We start from the raw sequence: 22,010 nt of genomic DNA, 5'->3' as shown, positions 1-22,010 counted from the left end.
GCTCCTTGAGTGGTGATTGATCCATACTTGGAGTACCCAGGAAAGAGTTGAAGAAATCAGCGTTCAATTGCAAGACATTCCCCCGAATCTTTACTTCATTTCCCATAGTCCTTGGGGACCAGTTGGCATAAAACTCTTGAGTCAAATCAAGATTACATTCGCCCATGTCTCGGAAGATAAAGTCAAGATTTAGTGCCATAATCTTCGCCAAAATGCGCGGGCAGTTCTTTGCTAAACTTTCCTTCTGCATCAACTCCACAGGGACATATTTATTCACTTTATTATTTCTATACCATTCCTTCCCTTCCTCCTCCATAACCCACTTGATCCCAAAAGTACGTCGAGGCACTTGAAGAGAGGAGAAATCAGCCTGGTCCTTTCTTGACCTTTTCTAACCTTTTTGTGAGGTGGATGCTTTCTCCTTTCCCTGTTGTCCTTTTGGAGCCATGTTACTTGGTGATGAATCGGGAAGGTGAGCCTGCAAGATTAGATGAGAAAAGAGAAAAGCTTGGAGAGGGCAAGGGTGCTTGGGTAGCGCCTAGGTTTAAGAAAAATTGAGTGGTGTTTAAGGGTAGAGGATATATTTAAAAGATGAGACATGGGTCGGGTTAATCCATTGACAAACGGGTTATTAGGAAACATTTACATTGATAAGCGGCGCCTATAGCATTGCCTAAGCATAAGTAGGCGGCGCCTAACCTATTGCCTATGTTGGCATAGGCGGTGCCTAGCCTATTGCCTATGTGAGGCAGTAAGCATAGGCAATGTCATAGGCGGCGCCTAGCCTATCTCCCATGTTGGCATAGGCGGCGCCTAGCCTATTGCTCATGTTGGCATAGGCGACGCCTAGCCTATCGCCTATGTGAGGCAGTGCCGGCCGCCTAGCCTATTGCCTATGTGAGATCATTCCTAGACTTACCACCATTGACATGGCTCACTTTCAAATCAAAATTTGGGGCTAATCTCCTCCTTTGTACTTCATGCACCTACACTTAATCTAAAACAACAAAAATAATTAGAAGGATGGGTTGCCTCCCACCAAGCGCCTTAGTTTTGGTCGTGGCTCGACTCTTCTTTTTGAATTTTTATTTATCAAAAACAAACTCCTATTAAAACAAAAATGATTAAAATGATGGGTTGCCTCCCATGTAGCGCTTGATTTATTGTCGCGGCATGACATAGTTATCTCGATTACTCAGACTTCATCAAGATATATGGTGGCTATACATTCTATCGAGTCAGTTGGACTAATATATAACTTCACTCTTTGGCCATTCACCTTAAAGACACTACCATCATCGTTTTCTAACTCCACTACTCCAGATGAGTAAACTTGGTTGATTCTGAATGGACCAGACCATTTAGACTTCAACTTACCTGGAAACAACTTCAGTCTGGAGTTGAAAAGGAGTACCAAATCGCCTTTCTGAAAGTTTCGTTGGATAATCCTCCGATCATGGTACTTTTTCATCCTTTCCTTGTAAAGATATTCTCTTTCATATGCATTTAGACAGAATTCATCCATCTCGTTCAGTTGCCCCAATCTCATATTAATAGCATCATCCCAGTTTAGGTTAAGCCGCTTCAGTGCCCACATTGCTTTATGTTCTAGCTCAATTGGCAAGTGAAAAGCCTTTCCATAAACTAGTTGGTATGGTGACATGCCAATTGGTGTCTTAAACGCGTTTCTATATGTCCATAAGGCATCATCCAGCTTCCTGGACCAATCTTTCCTGCTGGCATTCACAGTCTTAGCAAGGATTAGCTTGATTTCCCGGTTTAAAACCTCTACCTGCCCACTAGTTTGTGGGTGGTACGGTGTAGCTACCTTATGTTACTTAACCCCATACTTTACCAATACATCTCTGAACAGCTTGTTGCAGAAATGTGATCCCCCATCGCTTATGATGGTATGGGGTACCCCAAAACGAGAGAAGATATTTCTCTTTAAGAATGCTACAACACTCTTACCTTCATTATCAGCTAGAGCGACTTCTTCGACCCATTTGGATACATAATCCACAACAACTAAGATATATTTCATCCCAAATGAGCTCATAAATAGGCCCATGAAATCAATACCCCAGACATCGAATAACTCTACTTCAAGCATTTTGGACATGGGCATCTCATGGTGCTTTGAGATAGAACCTTGCCGCTGACACTGATCACATCTTCTTACAAAATCGTAGGCATCCTTGAATAATGAAGGCAAATAGTAGCCACTCTGCAGTACTTTCTTGGCCGTCCGTTCACCTGCATGGTGACCTCCAACTTGGGAAGCATGGCTTGCTTCCAGTATGCTAGGCACCTCTACATCTGGGATGCACCGCCTAATAATACCATCAGCATATTGTCGAAAAAGATAAGTGTCATCCTAGAAGTAATGCTTCGTATCATGCATGAACTTTTCCTTTTGATGAAAGGAGAGATTCTCAGGAATCACTTTGCTTACCATGTAGTTAGCAAAATCTGTATACCACGGTAAGTTTTCCACCATAGTTGCTAGGATCTCTTCATCGGGGAATGCATCATCAATATCAAGGTCGGTCTGCACTGTGTGCTCACTCTCAAGTCTAGATAGATGATCAGCTACTTGGTTTTCACAACTTTTTCTATCCTTTACCTCGAAATCAAATTCTTGAAGCAGTAGCACCCACCTAATTAGCCTTGGCTTGGCATCCTTCTTTGCCATTAGATATCTTAGAGCCGCATGATCTGTATGAAGTGACGTTGGTTCCCAACAAGTAAGCACGAAAATTTTTGAAAGCATAAACAACCACAAGAAGCTCTTGTTCAGTGACGGTATAGTTCTTCTGTGCTCCATTCAAGGCCTTACTCGCGTAGTACATTGGATAAAATAGCTTTTCTCTTTTCTGACCAAGTACAACACCCAAGGCTATACCACTTGCATCACACATAACTTCAAAAGGTAGAGACCAATCAGGTGTTACAATAATAGGGGCTTCAACTAGCTTTCCTTTGAGGCATTCAAATGCCTTCAAGCAATCCTTAGCAAAATCTAAAGATCCAATAGTGCAAGGAATAGTGAAAGCACCCGGATCTGCCTTCTTCTGTACTAAAGACCTCATGGCAATTGTACTGCAATGATGAAAATTATCTGCCAGTTCATAGGTCGCTGCCCTTTTCTTTGTCAAAAGGTCCTTCATGAATTTGGCGTACCCTGGCATTTGCTCTAGTGCCTCCACCAAAGGCACATTAATAGCCAGCTGCTTCAGCATGGTCATGAATTTACTGAACCTGGTGTCATCATCCTTCTTCTTCAGTCTCTGAGGAAAAGGTGGTGGTGGATTTGGAAGAGTTTTCTCCACCACTTCCTTTTTATTATACTTCCCATTATCAATCTTTTCAGACTGCTGATATTTAGGTGTAGTATCATGAATGTTCTCATTCTGATTTTCAAATTCTACAAAATCATCACAATCTGCTTCAATAATATTCTCCTCTATACTATCAACCATGGGATTGCCCTTGGATGGGTTTTCCAATACTTTACCACTCCTGGTTGTAATAGCCAAACATGATCCATCTTTTCTTGGATTTTGGACAGTGCCACTCGGTAAAGTGCCAGCTTTTCTTTGATTGAATACCACTGATAGTTGACTCATTTGTTGTTCCAGCTATTTTATTGAAGTGGAATACGAGTCAACCAATTGATTTATTGAGGACAAATCATTTTTTACCTTAGTTACTCCCGTGTTGGTTGCCTCCACTCCTTTCAATAGCTTAGCCATCATGTCCTCCATGGACATCTTCCTAGAGCTAGGTGCAGCAGCTTCACGATTTCCAGAAGGGACATACAAACCGCTCTTGTCATTCTTATTCTTCCAATTCCCTTGGTCTCGATCCTTTTATCCGGATTTTTCATAATAGTTCCGACCGCGGTTTCCTTGGACATTGCCTCGGAAACCCCCCTGATTATTCAAGTAATTTGCTTTCTCCTCAGAATCGGAGTCATCTCTTCCCTGTGATATAACAGCCTTGACCTTTTTTGTCTTCCCTGATAATAAATACTTGGTAAGAAGGTCCATCTACATTTTCATGTGAGCCATATCCTGGTCACATTCCTCTTCTCTTCGCCTCTGTTCTGCAGTCATGCCAATAGATATAGTAGAGCTTGCTACCTCAGAATCCCTGGTAAGCCAAGCTCTACTCTGCTTTGTCATACGATCAATCATATCACATGCCTTAATAAAAGTAAGGTCCATGAATGACCCACCCGCAGGATTATCTACCACTGGCTTAGTCACCAAGTTCAAAGCCCTATAAAATATTTCCATCAAGTGGACATTGGTCATCTGATGATTTGGGCACTGTATAAGCTTCTTCTTGAACTTCTCCCATGTCTCATGGAGAGCTTCAGTTAGAAGCTGTCTGAAATTGCTTATCTCATCTCTTATTTGTGCTCTCTTGGATGGAGAAAAGAATTTTTCTAGGAAAGCTTCTTTCATTTGTCTCCAATTGGTAATAGAGTCAGGAGTTAGCCTGTTTAACCATACAGTTGCCTCTCCAGATATAGACAATGGAAATAAGCACAGCCGGATCGCATTCTGTCCAACCCCTGGATTATCAAACGATTTGCATGTTGAGATAAAATTAATCAGATGTATATTCGGGTCGTCGCCAGCAAGTCCACCAAATAACCCTTTGAGTTACAATAGCTGGATCATGGTGCTAGTGATATTGAACTTCGCTCTGGGTGCCAAGGGCGGAGGAATAATAGCCCCTGTGGCACCAGCCCCATCCAAGTCGTCATCATCATCATCAAAAGCAACCTGCACAACTCGACGTTCAGGTCTCATTCTAGCTTGCCGATCTCTGTTGACATTCTTATTCACTGGTGCAACCACATTATCTGCACGCCTTGTATTTAATAACTCATCATCACCCAGGTCCTCATCATCAAGATTTGGTACCCGACCTGGGTTATTAGCATTCTGTTGATTTACTTACGTAGCTGCCAATCAAGCTAATCTAGCCTGCTCTTGTTGAGTAGCCATCCTTTCAAGGTCTCGTTGCGCATCCATTCTGCCAATGAGTTGTGGTTCAGGATTTATAGGTAATAATGACTGACCAGATCTTCGTGTATTTGGAATGCAATCCACTAAACCTGAATAAAACAAAAACAACAAACAAAAAGTAAAATTTGAGAATCTTTGACCAAAGGGTCTATTAACTATCACAAACTTAGTTGACAACCGTATTCCCCTGCAACGGCTCCAAAATTTGATACGCCCAAATTACAACTCTCGTTAGAAAGTACAAGCGGTTGCTGTCAAATATAGAACCTAACTGGGTTGGGTGTCGAATCCCACAGGGAATACTATGATCACTAAGTATTGCGATTATTATTAGACTGTTGGTTGAAGGTTCCAAGATAAGGGGGTTTGGTTTAAGTGCGCAATAATATTATCAGTGTAACAATGAGATGATATGTGTAATTATATTTGATCACAGAGAATGACAAGTTAGGGTTATGTCCATCTTGTAGCTTCTACTTCTCTATTAACTATGAGTAATATGGACTTTATACATGCATGCACTTATAGAGAGACATTCTAATTCTAAATCCAAGTGTTTTTCAACCATCAAGGATTTATTCACCTTAGTTCTCTCGAATCCAAAGTGTACACCTAATTGTACGAACTCTCCAAGAAGTTAATCCTGCTAAGGCACTAACGTGTAAAATAGAGGTTGGAAGCCCTATTTTCTCATCACACTCTCTTTTCCAAATAGTAACTTTTCTATCAAACAAGTTATTGCTATAATGGCGTATTCCCTATGTTTGCAACCATGAGAATTCAGTCAAAATGAAGAGAGTAATGATATAAGTGGCGTGACACATCATAAATTCACAAACCCATAGCAATAGAGAGTATACTACAAGGTTTCCATAACCCTAACAAATAAGCTTAGCTACTCATGAATAAAACAGAAATCAACATAGAAAGATTCATCATACCAAAACTCAGAACAATCTTGGTGATGAAGGTGACTAGTGAAATTAATAGAGAAACACGTTTCTCTCTCTCTGTCCACAAGCTAAGCCGCTATTCTTCGTGTTTTCAAATTAATACAGACGTCAATAATTTGAATAATGAACTAAAAATTCAGCAATCATGCTTTTAATAACATCCTTCTCTAATAAATTGCTACTGCATCCTTAACTATTTAAAAATATTGAGTTTTCCCGGGAAAAAGTTCCTATGCGTCACATTCAGTCCAAGAGCTGCTTTTCTTTTTATGTGAAGTTTTCCTTTGCTGTCCATAGGTCCCCAAAGTGCTGAAATCTTCCTCATTAGTACCTGAAAAACATGTTAATCACATAGGTCAGCTCACTTCACTAAAAATAGACTAAAAGTGCAAAAATTATTTATTTTATCCTCAAAACATAGCTAAAACATGGGTAAGTTATGGTGCTTAGACGTATAAATACGCCCAACATCAAGGCATATGATCAAGTTGAGGTGGGTGATTTTTTCACCTTCAAAACAATGAGGCAAAATAAAGTATAATGAAGTTGAGGTCAAGAAGTGACTCATTTCTAGAATATTAGTAGTTGTCACATGGTTGCTCCTTAAAGTCTATTGAGTCCTTCAACGTTCCATTTTATGTTGAGGGGTGTAGTCAAAATCATTTTTCCCATGTGTGAAGAGCATTTTGTGGTAGTAATCAAGTTAAAGTCATCGTGATCATTGGGTAATAGAATTTAGGCATACATGTTAAGTTGTCTCATGACAAGGGGTGGTGTTTCTTGAGGACAAGCAAAGTTGTAAGTTGGGGGTGTTGATGAGTGGTGATTTCACCACTCATTTGCACTCAACTTTTGCATACACTACCAAGTTTTGTATAAATAAAATGAGACATAATCATGATTTAATGCACTTATACCCATATTTTGCAGGCATAGAGTTGGTGAGATGAAAAGATGTGGATTAAATCTAAAAGATATCAAGTAGAAGTAAAGTGAAACTGAAGACCTGGAGCAGTCATCAGCCCCAGTTACCGCGATCATGGGGTAAAGGTCGTGGTCGCAGTCGCAGTCGTGGTTAGTCAAGATGGTTAATGGTACGCGATTAAGGAATCATACCACGGTCACGTTGGTTGTGGTCGGGGATAACCTCATGCGATCACGGACAACCTCATGCGATCGCGGCTAAGTGGGAATGATGCCCAGGGTAATTTTGTAATTTTAATTGGATGAATCCCAAACCATATATAGGCAAAAAACCTTTCTTCGTTGGGTATTGCTTACCTCATAAATACTTTTGAATTTGAAACAAGAACCCTAATTGGACAAGATAGTAACTAATTCTTGAGATTTAAATTTTAATATTTTGTGAAGAATGGATGCTTTGGATAATCCTTATGGTGTATCTTTCTTTACTTTCTTCATAGGTATCTAAGTAATTTAGTCTTGGGAGTATGTTGAACTTATAGTGTAATTGTGTATAGGTGTTGTGTTTACATGATTTTTATTGTTAAGTATGGATTCCACCATTGCTTGAGTTTGCTAGTTGGAATTTATGGGTGAAAAACCCAAATCTCCAAATGGGTTTGATGGGTGAAAACCCCAAACTCTAGAAAAGCTTCATCAAACTTGAAAGAGGAATGAAGGTAAACATAAGGGAACCCATAGCATCCTTTAAAGAGAGATATAGGGGGACAAGGCAATAGTGGATAGCTAAGCATGTGGTTTACTACCTTTTACAATCTTAGACATAAGTGTAAATGGAGGGTAAGTCATGTCATAAGCATTTTCCTAGAAATAGAGATGTCTAATTGAGGTTTTGGGAGGTTATGATTGAAATACTCGTTAGGTACTCGAAAGAGCCAATGGGTGACATCTTTGTGATTTTATTGAAAGACTAACCACAAAGACCTTTGACCTAACCTATCTCTTGTTTAACAACTATGATTCATGTAAAACCATCATTAACTCACATGCTCTTTACATCTAGGTAGACATAATACTAAGATCACCTCCAAACTTGATTTAAATCAAAAGTGCTATTCTAGTGTGTTGTTTGACAAACTATTGTTATAAACAAACTCCAAACCAAACCCCTATTTTATTTTAAATATTGTTTTTGTTTGCATTTTGGGTATCTTTTTAGTAGTTAGAGAACCCATAAGACTTGAAATTCGCATTTCACTCCTTGTGGATTCGACCTCAATAGGAGTTAGGATATTGACAATGACCGCCTTACCCCTTGAAAATGGGAATAAGTTGTACTACAAGAAATTGTGTTATTTATGACCAACATTAAGGGATGAATTAATAATCTTGTCTTTAAAAGTATGTGTATTAGGACGATATTATATGTTGGTCCTTAATATTGTGTTTTATTGTGAAGATATAAAATTCGATAGCTAAATTCTTTTTTAACTCATTCAAAATTGTAATTTAGAGCTTTGAGCGAGAAAAAACTAACGCCAAAATGTATTAAAACTTTCATAATTTATTTTTATTTCATTAAATACACTAATTTACGGGCCTTTTCCTTATTAGGTTCTTATGTTACTATACTACAATATACGTTCCTTTTTTCTTTTTCTATCTAGCTATACGCCGTATATTGCTATTTCTTTCTCCTTCAAAGTGTCTGGTCACAAAAAAACCTAGAGCTCCATCAAATTTATGCACCTTTCATTTCTCTCTCTGGCTATATGCCATTACTATTAATTCCTCCCTCAAAGCGGTTGGTCGCAGATTTAGCTAGAACTCCATCTAATATACGCAGTAATTTGTAGATGCATAATGAGTGAGGGAGCAGGTTTGTCGATTGCGTCTTTAATTCTGCAAGTTAATTGCAGCTAAAATTTTCCCTAATCTCTATTTTATATCTCTCGCAAATTTGAGGTCCGGTTCTCTTCCATCTATAGTTGCTATTTTCTTTCAAAATTGTTCTTAATTAGTTTTATTTCGTAGATTTTCAAGATATTCTTATATTTTTCCTACTTTTATTCGATAGAAAACTATCTTTTTTATTTGTACAACTCAATAATTTACTATGAAATTTGACAATTTGTCAATGGTCAATTATCGTATCTCTATCGTCTAGCTACTAGGAATTGCAATGGATTTTAGCAGGTGTGGAGTGGGATGGGTTTAATGCTAGGTGGGGCAAGGCGGGGCAGTCTCTAAGTGTGGCTAGGATGGGCGGGGTACGACAGAACCTTAGCTTCTTAAAACTGTGGGTGTGTGGTGCAGGGGCAGAGTAAAAAAGAATGAAGGTTTAACGAAAAGACCCATGTTTATGAAATTACTTGTTTGGTGTAGATACTAGACATCCAAGTTATCCTTTGTTTTGCGAGTTTCTCTGATTTTTTTATGTATTGTTTTGTTTTTTAAATAAATATGAGTATATTCATTAATTGCATAAAGAATGATGCAAAAATTACAAAAGAGATGTGTTAGCTCTCCAGTACATAGATTCAGATTTAGGGAACTAGAAAAATACATAAATTTATCTAGGGTGGATATTTAACACAGATAACTACTAGTTAAACAAATTAATTAGACATCTAGCTATAAGAGTGGTGTTTTTAGTTACCTGGTAGGTGTTTTTGGTGGGATTTGGCAGGTCTCCAGTGGAATTAGTTGAGGTGCGTGAAAGCTGCCCTGAACCACAAATATTATAAAAAACAGGGAGGGGTTTGAAGTTAAGATTCCATCAAAACATTTTTCATTCCCACTAAAAATACTGTAGCAAGTTTTATCAGTCAAATTTTCTATCACGTTTCTCTAATTTGTATTTGGCTGTGCATTCTTTGAGTTGCTCGAGTGATATGTTTTTTTCTTTTTTTTTTTTGTTGTATGTGTTTTGGAAAGAAGTGGGTGGGGGTGGAGTGGGGGTTATGGAATGTTTTAAAGCTATGGAATTTACTTCAAAAGATGTAATCTTTGTGGTTCTTTTGGATGGGAATTTTAGCATCCAGATCCAGTAGGTAATGGATTAGGCATGAAGGCTATATATAGTAGAAGCAGCAGGCCCTGATTGTATTGTTCCTAGACAGAATACACCTATTAAGCTTTGAGGGTTTAAGGTGTTTCTATCTATTTCTACAATCTAACTTGTTCTTTTCAAATCTTAACTAGAGTACATTTGAGATGTCAAAAAGTTTTTAATGTTAAGATTTTTCTAACCATTAGAACAAAAATAATTTGGTTTTCTTCTGGAACAATGACTTTGTTAGAGAATGTGATAGAGTTAACAAGTCTAAAGATGGTAAATTATGTCTTGGACTTTTGTTCAGTCTGATGTTGTAATGCTTAGCCGGTTTTCATGAACATTTGGATAGAATTCTGAATGAAGAAACTTAGCAGTAGGTTTGATCCTCTGGGAGGACTGGTGATTTTTTTAATGTAAGTTTGCGACTTTAATCTAGTTGCTGCTATCACTTAGGTTGTGGGGTAAAAGGTAATTAAAAGTTGACTTTTTCTCACTGAAGCTTATAAGGGTCCCTTTAATCTAGGTGTTAGAATGAAATAACGAAAGGAGAAGAAAACAAAAAAATAATCTGCTTTAGGTGGCGATGTTATTTAGTTCAGCCAGCAGGTCAAGTGTTCTTTGTTGTAACCATAATTTTTACTTAGTTCTCTTTTTTGTTATCAACATGCCGGGAGTTTATTGAAATAGCTTATTTACCTGCACCTACAGCAATTAATGAGATATAGAATGAAATTAACTTTTGCACCTCTGATAATTCACAATACTAAGTAAAGGATCCCTCTGAAGCACCTGGGAGCATAAAAACATCAATTTGAATATGTCTAATATTTCTTCTTAAATCTGATCACTCTCTGGTTGGTAAAATTATCATTTAAAATAGATATTTATGCAAGCCTTGATATTTTGTAAGGAAAAACTGATGTAAACAGATGCAACTTTATTATGAAGTTTTTGGTTCACACTTACTTAAAGTCTCTGACCTATTTTTCCTTATCCTCATATTATTTTTCCCTACTTCTTTTCTCTAGACAAGAAAAGAGAAGAACAGTAATAGAATGAAAAAGAGAAGATGTGACAAAAGTGAAAAAGAAAAGATAATTGCCTTTTTGAGTATTAGAAGCAGGAACTTGACTTTATCATATAAACTTTCATTGTATCTCAATGTTAAGTCCCTATATGCATTTTACAATTGTTAAGACTGGTTCTGTGTAACCAATTGGAAACTATTTTGCTCTTTCTGGAAATTTGTGAGAGGAAGGGATCCCAAAAGGAAGAAAAATAACCTAAAAGTTTGCATAGGTCAATAATCGGATGGACCATTTCTTATATATATGGTCTGTATACTTGCATTTATTTTAGAATTCACTTTTTATGGATGAAAGGAAGGAGGCATTATACTTGTACTTTGTTTCTCTACAAGAATGTTAAGATTGCATAAGAAGTGTTTGTAGCAGCCTAGTATTCATTCCTTAAGTGCAAATGTAGGCAGTCCTTTGATTGTTAGTCTAAAAATCAAATGCCAGCTACTACCAACACACATTCATCTCTCTCTCTCCTCTCCCTAACTACCATATGATTAGGAACTGTAGCTGTGATAAGTAAAAAAAGAGATGGAATTGGATAGTAATGTATAATTTGTTTTCAGTTATTGTAGAAAGATTTAACAAGACACAATTAGAAGAGTACTTCAACACATGATATTGAACAATGCATCCAACAAAAAAATGTACTTATGCTTTCAGATATCCCCAAAGGGACTCTAAAAAATGCACATTTTGGATTAAGAAAAGAAACTACCTGTTCATTTTCTGGAATTTTGTATTTGAGGTGTTATAGAAAGGTTAAATAAGACACACTTTTGACATGTGCATATTAAATGGTTGGATTTGATAAAAGCATCTTCATGTTTATTTTATGTTGTATCTCTATTATTATATCTTGTTTCATGTTCTATTACGACTTTATTTACTTTTATTGTGTCCTGAGTCGGGGGTCTATCGAAAACAACCTCTCTACTTCTTTGGAGATAGTGGTATGGACTGCATACATTTTATCCTCCCTAGACCCAACCATAAGGGAATATACTGGGTTTGTTGTTGTTGTATGATGTGCTATGTACTTTGGATATCCCTATTATTTTTTGATATTGCACATCCTTATTTACTTTTAATATGATGTGCTATATACTTTCTGCTCACCCAGTATATGACCTTTGATAAGAGGTTGTGGAGGATATAATTAGGTTAGCAGGTTAGTAGGTAGTGGTACGCGTATCCTTATTAGTTGTCGTAGAATTACTTGAATGCATTTGTTGTTGATGCTTCAAAATTTGATGTATGAATTGAATTGTATTCTGACTTTCAGTTGTTTATATTAGTATTGAACGTTTAAGAATATTTATGTTTAAAGTGAAAATACCTGATGTAGTATGATATAATCAGGTGATGGTAACACGTTATGTGAATCTAATTATTTTTTTATCCTTTATATTTTCTTAATATAATTTTTATGTATTCTCCAAGGTTATGGCACATAGTAAGCAATGGATGCAACTTTCTCTTCGTAATCGGACTGACAAAATCTACTTAGATGGGATTCAAAAGTTCTTGAATTATGCTTTTTGGGGAAAAGAAAAAGAATGTGAAATATGGTGTCTGTGTTACGAGTGTTCTAATACAACATTAGGAACTTGTAAAACAATTGAGATACATTTGAAAGTCTATGGAATAATTGAAAAATATATCTTTTGGTTTCACCACGGGGAACAGTTAGGTGAGCCATTATCAGACTCTGAAGAAGATTGGGGTGATAATGAAGTACAAGATTTTCATAGTGAAAATGAAGATGAGTTAGAAGAACTATTGAGAGATTTATATCCGAATGCTGAAAGTGGAGGAGATACATACACTGGTTTTGATGATAAACTTGAAGAGAAACAAAATCCTAAAGCTAAAAAGTTTATAGTCTTCTAAAATATTTTGAGCAGCCATTGATCAAAATTCAAAGGCTTCAAAGCTTTTTTCTTTGATTAAATTGCTTCACATCAAAAGCATGGGTCATTGGAGCAATGAGTCATTTACCATTCTATTGAAAATGTTAAAAGAGGAGTTGTTGCCTGGTGGAGCTAATTTTCTACATTCATATTATAAGGCAAAGAAGATAATTCGAGAGCTTGGGCTTTCTTACAACAAGATTGATACTTATACTAACGATTGCATATTATATTGGAAGAAGGATAACTTACTCGATTCTTTCGAAATTTGTGGTGTGTCTAGATGGAAATTAGATACACATATAGGGGAGACAAATAATAAAATGGGTAAAAAAATAACCTCAAAAACTTTATGCTATTTTCCCTTAAAGCCTAGGCTTCGGAGGTTATCTATGTCTACAAAAATAGCTTCTCTAATGACATGGCATAAGGATGAAAGAACTGATGATGGAATAATAAGGCACCCAACTGATTCAATGGCATGGAAGTCATTTGATGAACTATATCCTTCATTTGTAGTTGAGCCTCATAACGTTCGACTTGGACTTACCAGTGACGGATTTCAACCATTCTTAAATTCCAAAACCTCATATAGCATTTGGCATGTGGTTCTTATTCCTTATAATTTACTAACTTAGTTGTGCATAAAGCAAGACAATTTTAGTTTGTCAATGCTTATTCCTGGTCCAAGTAGCCCCAGAGATACAATTGATACATATCTTTGACCTCCACTAGAGGAATTGAATGAGCTGTGGGAAGATGGTATTGAGACTTTTGATGCATCAACTAAACAAAATTTTAAGTTGTATGCTTCTTTGTTATGGACTATCAATGACTTTCCAGCATATAAAAATTTATCTGGATGGAGTACAAAAGGAAAACAAGCATGTCCATCTTGTAATAAAGACAATTATTCAATCTGATCGGCTAATTGTAAGAAGGAGTGTTTTATGGGTCATCAATGTTACCTTTCTTTGAATCACAGATGGAGGAATAACAATAAGTCATTTGATGGTACAATAGAAAAAAGGCACCCACGAAAAATGCATTCTGGAACTGAGATACTTAATCAGATGCAACATCTTGAAGGGCAAACATTAACAAAGGAACCTAAGAAAAGGAGGATGATATCACATGAAAAGCGAAAGGGTAATTGGAACAAGAAGAGTATCTTTTTTAAACTTCCTTATTGGAAGTATCTGTTGTTGCAACATAATTTGGATGTTATGCATATTGAAAAAAATATATGTTATAGTTTTTTGGGGACATTCATGAATGACAAAGAAAAGACCAAAGATATAATTAGAACCCAGTTAGACTTGCAAGCAATGAACATTAGGCTGGAATTGCACCCTATCTAAGGAGAGAATGAAGTTGAAGTTCCAACTGCATGCTACATATTGTCTCCTGAAGAAAATCACATATTATGTATTTTCTTGAAGAATTTAAAGGTCCCGAATGGATTTTCATCTAATATTTCTCAATGTGTGAACTTGAAAGAACGGAAGATATCTGGTTTGAAAAGTCATGATTGTCATGTCTTTTGTAGCATATACTCCCTCTTGCACTTCGTGGTATGCCGTCAAAAAAAGTGTGTGAACCTCGAGTTATCTTTATTTTTTGTTTTCTTGGATAAAAAGAGTTGAGGATGGATGAGTTAAAACATATTGAAGAGTAAATTCCTATTACACTTTGCAAGTTAGAAAAGGTTTTCCCTTCTTCTTTGTTTGATGTCATGGTCCACTTGCCTACTCATTTATCTAGTGAAGCTAAGATTACTGGGCCTATTCATTATCGGTGGATGTATCCTATCGAGCGATGGTTATATTTTTTTGAAATCTCTCATTGGTAATAGGGAATGTCCAGAAGGTTCTATTGCAGAGGGCTACCTTGCAAATTAATGTATGACCTTATGTACAAGGTATCTGCATAGAATTGACATAAAATTCAATCGGCCTAAATGAAATTATGATTATGGTTTAAAAAATTCAAATGGAGTTTTATCTATATTTGGTCAACCTGGAAAAACTCTAGGAGCTAAAGTTCCATCTTAGCTTGACGAAAATAAATTGGAACAAGCACGTATATATATTCTAAAGAATTGTGATGAAGTCTTACCATATCTCGAGTATAGACAGTTATTTTGTATCATTTTTTTTTCAATTTCCTTTTAGGTAATATTGATTCTATATGACATTTATGGTTAACCTCAATTTTGTAGAGAGTTTGCAAATATGGATATTGCTCAAGACTTGTCAGATGCAGAATGGGATAGAGAATTTATTAAATGGTTTAAAGATAGGGTGAGTAATATGAGCAATACATAAACATTAGATTTGACATCTTAATGTTGTATTAATCATTCTAATGTATTAAATATAATCTTATTGTTAGGTCGTACAATTGCATAAAGCAGATAATAGTCGGCTCATGGAAAATCTTCTCTCACTTTAACGTGGTCCTACTAAATATTCAATACATTGTAACAGTTACATTGTAAATGGATATAGATTTCATGCAAAAGATTATGATCAAACTTTAAGGACTCAAAATTATGGTGTTGTTGTAGCTAGCAACAATGACGAAGATAGTGAGACATTTGATTACTATAGAGTTTTAACAGATGTGACTGAATTACTATTTGTCCCATAAAGAAAAGTGATTTTATTTCTGTGTAATTGGTTTGATGTGTATGATAAAATAAAAGGAATAAAAAGAGATGAGTATGACTATGTAAGTCTGAATTCTTACTATTTTTTACTTTTTGGCTCTTTTTTGAAGATTCATTATGAAGACTGAAAATGAGGATAGATCAACTATGAAGAGTACTATCAGATAAAGTTTTTGCACACCTGGTGCAATTGGAAAGGGACGAGGACGAGAGGTCAGATCATTGACAACAAATGGGAAAAATCTAACTAAGAGTTCATTTTATCAACCTAATGATCTAGTTAAGCAATACATCCAATAATTAGAAACAAGTAAATGTTTTCAAATTTATTAGAGTTTTTAATTGCATAAATAACTTGAATTAAACCCCATGGCTTACTTTTGGGTTTATAGTTATGTCGTTTTCTATATTTTTGTTATTATTGCAACATATGTAATCTTGGCACCTATCATTTAATTGTGATTATGCTTCTGGGATATCAAAGACACCCTAAATATGTTCGCAGTTTCTTCAAAACCATACTTCTAATGTTTGAACGTAAAAGACACCCTAAACATATTTTTAGATTCTTCAAGCTCTGAATTGTTAACATAGCACCAGGTTATGATATTGTTGAATGGTGATTTAAGAAATTATATATTACAATTTTACTTGGCATCGGTTTGTCAACTTTTTGTCCTTTGTGCATTACAATTAGTTATTTCTATCAAGTAAAATATCTATAATTATGGATGGAATTTTAGCTCATAGATGGATATGTTGTGATTGCTGTGTGGAAATGGAGTGTTTCTTATGCAACTTTTCTACTTGATCTCATTTTTATCAGTTAAATTAATGTCCTTTAGTTCCTCAAATACTTCTTTCCCCATCACTGGCACCAACAAGGCTTGTTGTTGGGAAACCATGGACCATCCTTAGCTATAATAGTATTCAAGCTCGATATTTCAGTAGCACATGTACCTTGCATCTCTTTAAAATAGTTAAAAAATTCTTGTTGCACCTCTACTGGATCTATAATTCTTACCCCTAATTCATTACAAATGGAAGTGATTCTGTTTCTATTTTGCCTAACTTTTGGGTAAGCATAGAAATATTTTGTCTTTGCATCTCCATATTTAATCTAAGTTGGTCTTGAATTCTATCTCAAGACCTATTCATGTATAGAAAACCATTTTTCCATCTCCAGTATAGTAATCTTCTTCTCCAAAATCCACTGAGGGTTGAATAGATCATCTTGCATTAACATCTGAATTTGACACAATTTCCCTACAACTTTTCTAGCCTTTTATCTAGTGAAGAAAACTCATTCTGCATTGTATTGGCATACCTTTCAATTATCTTTAATTTTCTAAAGAAGACATACATAATGGGACCCTCCACATTGTGTTTCCAAGCTTGGTAAACCGCCTCCTTGAAGTGTTGTTGTTGCAATAGTGCATTCACTAGGTGAAATGGTCTAGGAAACTTATTTTCTATGTTGTCAAAAGTTAGCTTTATCCATTTACATGTTAAATAAAGAATAAAGTTAGTTGTCAGGTGTAGTTTGTGCCACTGTGCATACAAGTTAGAATGTCAATATTTTCTATAGTACCAGTGCAGTCAGTAATAGCATTTATATTACTTGATCCTTTTGACATACCTACATTGAAGGGTGTTGTGACAAGAGGTGCACCAGAGAAAGGTAAATATGCACTATTTGTTAGAGAAGAGGGTACACACACACACATCTATATACTATTTGTTAGATGATGAAGGTATAGATGCACCATATTTACTCTATTGAATTTGTTTCCTGTGGGTTCTCATAATTAAATTGTAACATAGATAATTTTCTATAGGCTACTAGATAATCCAATCGGGGGAAGATGAACTTTTGAGATTTGGAGTGTGCGTAGAATAGCCAGTGCCAGGTTTACTTCATGAACTTAATAGTTCTTAAAAATCCATAATATTAGTATTTCTTACTTTATATAATCATACTATGCCTTCTTAAAAATAATCAGACTATGGCTACTTTTCACTTTCATCATTCGGTTTATGTCTCCTATTTGAGATAAATTAAAGTGTTCAACATATTATGCCCTAGGCTTTGGTTCAAAAGTACGCTAATACAATGTGGTATATGTGGTTGGTGGACGTCATAAGTTTAAATTAGTGAGCCAAGTTTGTTATTTAAGTGGAGAAGATCATAGGGTAAACCTATTATCCACTGAGTTTTGGAGCTGCAAGTAGTGAATTTGTTGTTATAAACGAATAAAACTATAACTCATTTCACATCTGTGTTCCAGAAGTCTAAATCTCAAAAGTAACCAAAACCTAAAATATTGTATGTGTTTTCTCTTAAATTAGATATGTTTTCTGACATGTTACTCAATCTAACAATCAGTCCAGTAAGCCCCAATCCAAAATTATTGCAGTTTATGAAATACCACAAAATACTATGGTGAATTCCAATTGATATTTCTGGCTCCCTCCCCTCTATATCCCCGATAACTCCATAGTGCTTCTTACTTAACCCTTTATAACCATTTCCAAGAAAAACTCTAATACTAAATTTGTCCCTGTGATTAATGAAACTATTTACCTGGTAAAAAAAATAGCAATATTGAAAGCCATTGAGGATGAACACTCATTTATTTGAAGGGCAGAAGCGATCCTTTTTAGGAGTGAAAATATATGGTCTTGTTACACCAGTCATATTAACCTTAAAACATGAAGCTCATACAACTGTATATTTGTTTTGGGAGGTTCTATTGGGAAAGGACGAGGAAAAGGACTTACAAACGCTACCATGTGTTTTAGTCAAGTAATGGGAACGATGATACGCTAGAACATCATGGTTCATGAGAAAGGGCATATGAAAGTTCATACTCCATTTTCTCCATCGACTAATCAAGTTAAGAAATTCACCAAAGAGGCTGAAACAAGTATGTTTTTTTTTAGATCTATTGAGTTTTGGATTGCATATATAATTTAAGTATTAGTAATATGATTTGCTTTCTCTAGGTGCTATTGGAAAGGGACCAGAAGGACTTAAAACCTTTACCATGTCTTCTAGTCAACAAATGGGAACGATACATAAGAACTCTATGGTTCGTGAGAACGAGTATATACAAGTTCATACTCTATTTTCTCCATCGACTAATCAAGTTAAGCAACGGACCAGAGAGGCTGAAACAAGTAAGATTTTTTAAGTTTTTGACTACATATATAATTTAATTATTAGTAATATGATTTTCTTCCTCTAGGTGCTATTGGGAAGGGACCAGGACTTAAAAACTTCAACATGTCTTCTAGTCACGGAATGGGAACGATATGTAAGAACTCCATGCTTCATAAGAACGATTATATGCAAGTTCATACTCCATTTTCTCCATCGATTAATCAAGTTAAGCAATGCACCAAAGGGACTTAAACAAGTAAGTTTTATTTCAAATTTATTTAGTTTTTGATTACATATATATAACTTAATTATTAGTAATATGATTTGCTTTATCTAGGTTCTATTGGGAAAGGACCAGAAGAAGTTCATACTCCATTTTCTCCCTCTACTGATTGAGTTAAGCAATGCACCAAAGAGGTTGGAAAAAGTAAGTTTTTCCAAATTTGTTGAGTATTTGTCCACATGCATCACATCATGCTTAGTGTAGGTGTTTCTTAATGTTTTTCCAAATCTACTCAGTATTTGTTCACTTTCATCATATCATACACATGTTTTCTCCTTGTTAGGGGATTCTATTAATAATGTGGGATCTAATACCTAGATATTTGTGCTCCTTGTTATGAGTTTTTAAGAATAATGAGGGATATAATCAAGGAATGCGATCAATGGATAATAATCCTCTGATTCTTGGGAAAGAGAACATGCAAACCAATATTTCATTACCTCCATCTATTGATCAAGGTATTAAACCCTCCCAAACTACTGAAATAGGTATGATACTTTAGAATTAATGCATTATTAAATATATAGAATTGAATTTTATTAGTATAGTTCTTACCAAATTATGCAGTTGTAGGATTATCTAATCCTAGAAAGGTAAAAAGAGTTTGAGGGAGCAACAAGTGTAAGGAAGTTGCATCACTTGAAGTCGATCAGAAGCTGAAAGTAACCTTTTACAATAATCGAACGGTTGGAAAAAATAGTAATCTATTTTTGATACACTTGGAAAAAATAATTTGTGATAGTAACAGGTGTCCATTGACCGTATCATCATGGAGTAATATTAAGAAACAAAATTAGGATCACATGTGGGCAGCTATTGAGGTAACAAATGTAGTATATAGTATGAATGGGCATTTGTACCCTTTTTTGTTTCATTCTATCTGATGTTGTGTATTTATTATTGTAGGATAAATTTGAGAGTGATAACATGAATGATCATCACGATCATATCTTTGGGTGGATGAATGCATTGTGGAACAAATGGAGAGGATAAGTACATAGTAAGTATGTGAAGAATAAGTTAATGGTACAGGCTCTTAAGTCTAAACAAGAGAGAGTAGACAAGAAGGATTGTGAGTGGTTAGTTAAGGAACATTTTTGTTCCGAAAGTTTTCAAGTATTTCTAGTGAAGAATATGAAACTTTTAGTTTGAAAACTTGCATTTCAGCTTTTGTCTTTAAGCTTCCATTTTGTCACATTGTATTATTTGATTTACAATTATGTGTGGTGTGGCTTCTTTTTTTAAAAAAATCCAATGATTCTATTTATATTGCTCTGTATTACCTGCTAGTGCTTCCCTATAAAATTTATTTGTTGATGTAATTTCAGAATTTGCATTTCAATATATGCAAAGCTTATTGTTTAAGAATAACATAAGTGGGAAGTAGAAGGAATACAACAAACTGAGCTAATTTGACAATGCTTCATCTATTGTTAGCAAGCCTATTCAAGAATAATGTATCAGCAGGTAGTATCAAAAATTATTTTCTAAAGAAAATACTTGTGAGGTATTATTTGACATGTTTCTCTTTGATGTACAGGGTGGGAAAGATGGCAATCCTCCAAATTTGGGTACTATTTTCTATGAGACTCGTAGGAAAGACAACAATCTTATCAAACTTGAAGCAATTGAAAAACATGTGCGTTTTGTAAATTAAATATGTAAATTACTTAAAGTTATTATGGGATCTGGTTGAAAATGTCCTTTTATCTATTATGTAGGCTTAATGATGAGTGAGCCTATGCTAACACATTTGAGGCTTTTAACTCTAAATAATTGCAAGGTGTTGAGCAACTTTAGCCGTTTTTGATTAGTTTACTTTGATTTTGCAGTAAATGTTGAGATGCAGGGGAACCAAGAATAATGGAAGCAAAAAGGCTGAAATATGAAGCAAATAAAAGACAAGTGTGGCTGACGACATTCATGATAAGTCATCAGCCTAGTGATAATCTTACAAAGATAGTGAGACTTAAACAGGAGATGAGTTTCCGCTGAAAGAGTTAACGATATTTTGTGATAGACCGTCAGGATGGTGATAAGGCGTCAAGGATACCGTCAGACTAAGACAGGACATGAGAATTGGAGAAGGAATGTGATGATGTTCTTGATAAGCCATCAAAATCCTGATAAGCCATTGTCATCGTTGTCAGTCTTAAAGAACAAGAGCCAAACTTGAAGAGGAGCTGACGACATCCGGGATAAGTCATCAGACTCCTGATAAGCTATCATGGATGTCATCGTTAATTCCAAGGAAAACCTAAAACCTTGATTTTTGTTTTCATAATTAGGATAAACTATTTAAATCTTTGTTTTAGTTTTTTATAGAGGAGAGATGGCAGACATTATTTGACACTTTAAGTTTTGACAATATACTTGGATTTTTTTTCTCTCTACTCCTAGACTTTAACAACACGACTATTTTAAGAGAGTATTATCAGTATTTTGTGATTTTCTCTTGTGATGTAATCTACGATTCACTGGTTATTATTCATCCCTATAAGTTTATCTTTCAAATCATGAATTCTATTATGTGTTCCGTTCATTGCGTCATGAGTGGCTAAACTCCCTTAACCTAAATTATGGGATATAAGGTTAGGTCTTGATGAGGTGCTAAGTATTCAAGATCCAATAGGTGGTAGGATCTCTTGATAATTCTGAAGTTTTAATTAATGTCTGTTGGTTGCAAACAGTAGACACACCTGCTTTGATTTGCTTAAAAGAGAAATCAAATATTGTAGGAAGTGAATTATCAACAGGGACTCAAAAATACTTCGTTTAATAATCAGTTGTGTAACAAGGTTGGTTAACCTGAGGTAAAATTTGGGCAGTGAATAGAAATTCCCTAAGTCCGAGAGGATTAGGTAATTAAATGCGTAAGTAGGTCGAGAGATATTTAAGCATAACATCGATAAAGATAGTTTTTT

General features: G+C 35.4%; 1 long non-coding RNA gene across 7 annotated transcripts; it reads left to right on the top strand.

The window, feature by feature from the left end:
• The first annotated feature begins 8,581 nt into the window (after positions 1–8,581).
• Positions 8,582–21,547, top strand: LOC107855452. Of its 7 annotated transcripts, XR_007052275.1 has the most exons (10): positions 8,582–8,798; positions 15,191–15,272; positions 15,751–18,567; positions 18,647–18,820; positions 18,889–19,059; positions 19,141–19,907; positions 19,993–20,086; positions 20,415–20,553; positions 20,627–20,725; positions 20,919–21,547. It is a non-coding gene; the product is annotated as an uncharacterized LOC107855452 (long non-coding RNA). The 7 variants fall into 7 exon arrangements; XR_007052277.1 differs by lacking the exon at positions 20,415–20,553 and having other exon boundaries at positions 19,141–19,230; XR_007052270.1 differs by lacking the exon at positions 20,415–20,553 and having other exon boundaries at positions 19,141–19,230; positions 19,436–20,086.
• The last annotated feature ends 463 nt before the right edge of the window (positions 21,548–22,010 follow it).

The sequence above is a fragment of the Capsicum annuum genome, chromosome 1 (genome assembly GCF_002878395.1).
Source record: "Capsicum annuum cultivar UCD-10X-F1 chromosome 1, UCD10Xv1.1, whole genome shotgun sequence".
Classification (NCBI taxonomy): Eukaryota; Viridiplantae; Streptophyta; class Magnoliopsida; order Solanales; family Solanaceae; genus Capsicum; species Capsicum annuum.
Note: the sequence above shows the minus strand (reverse complement) of the source record. Positions and strands in the feature narration are given on the sequence as shown.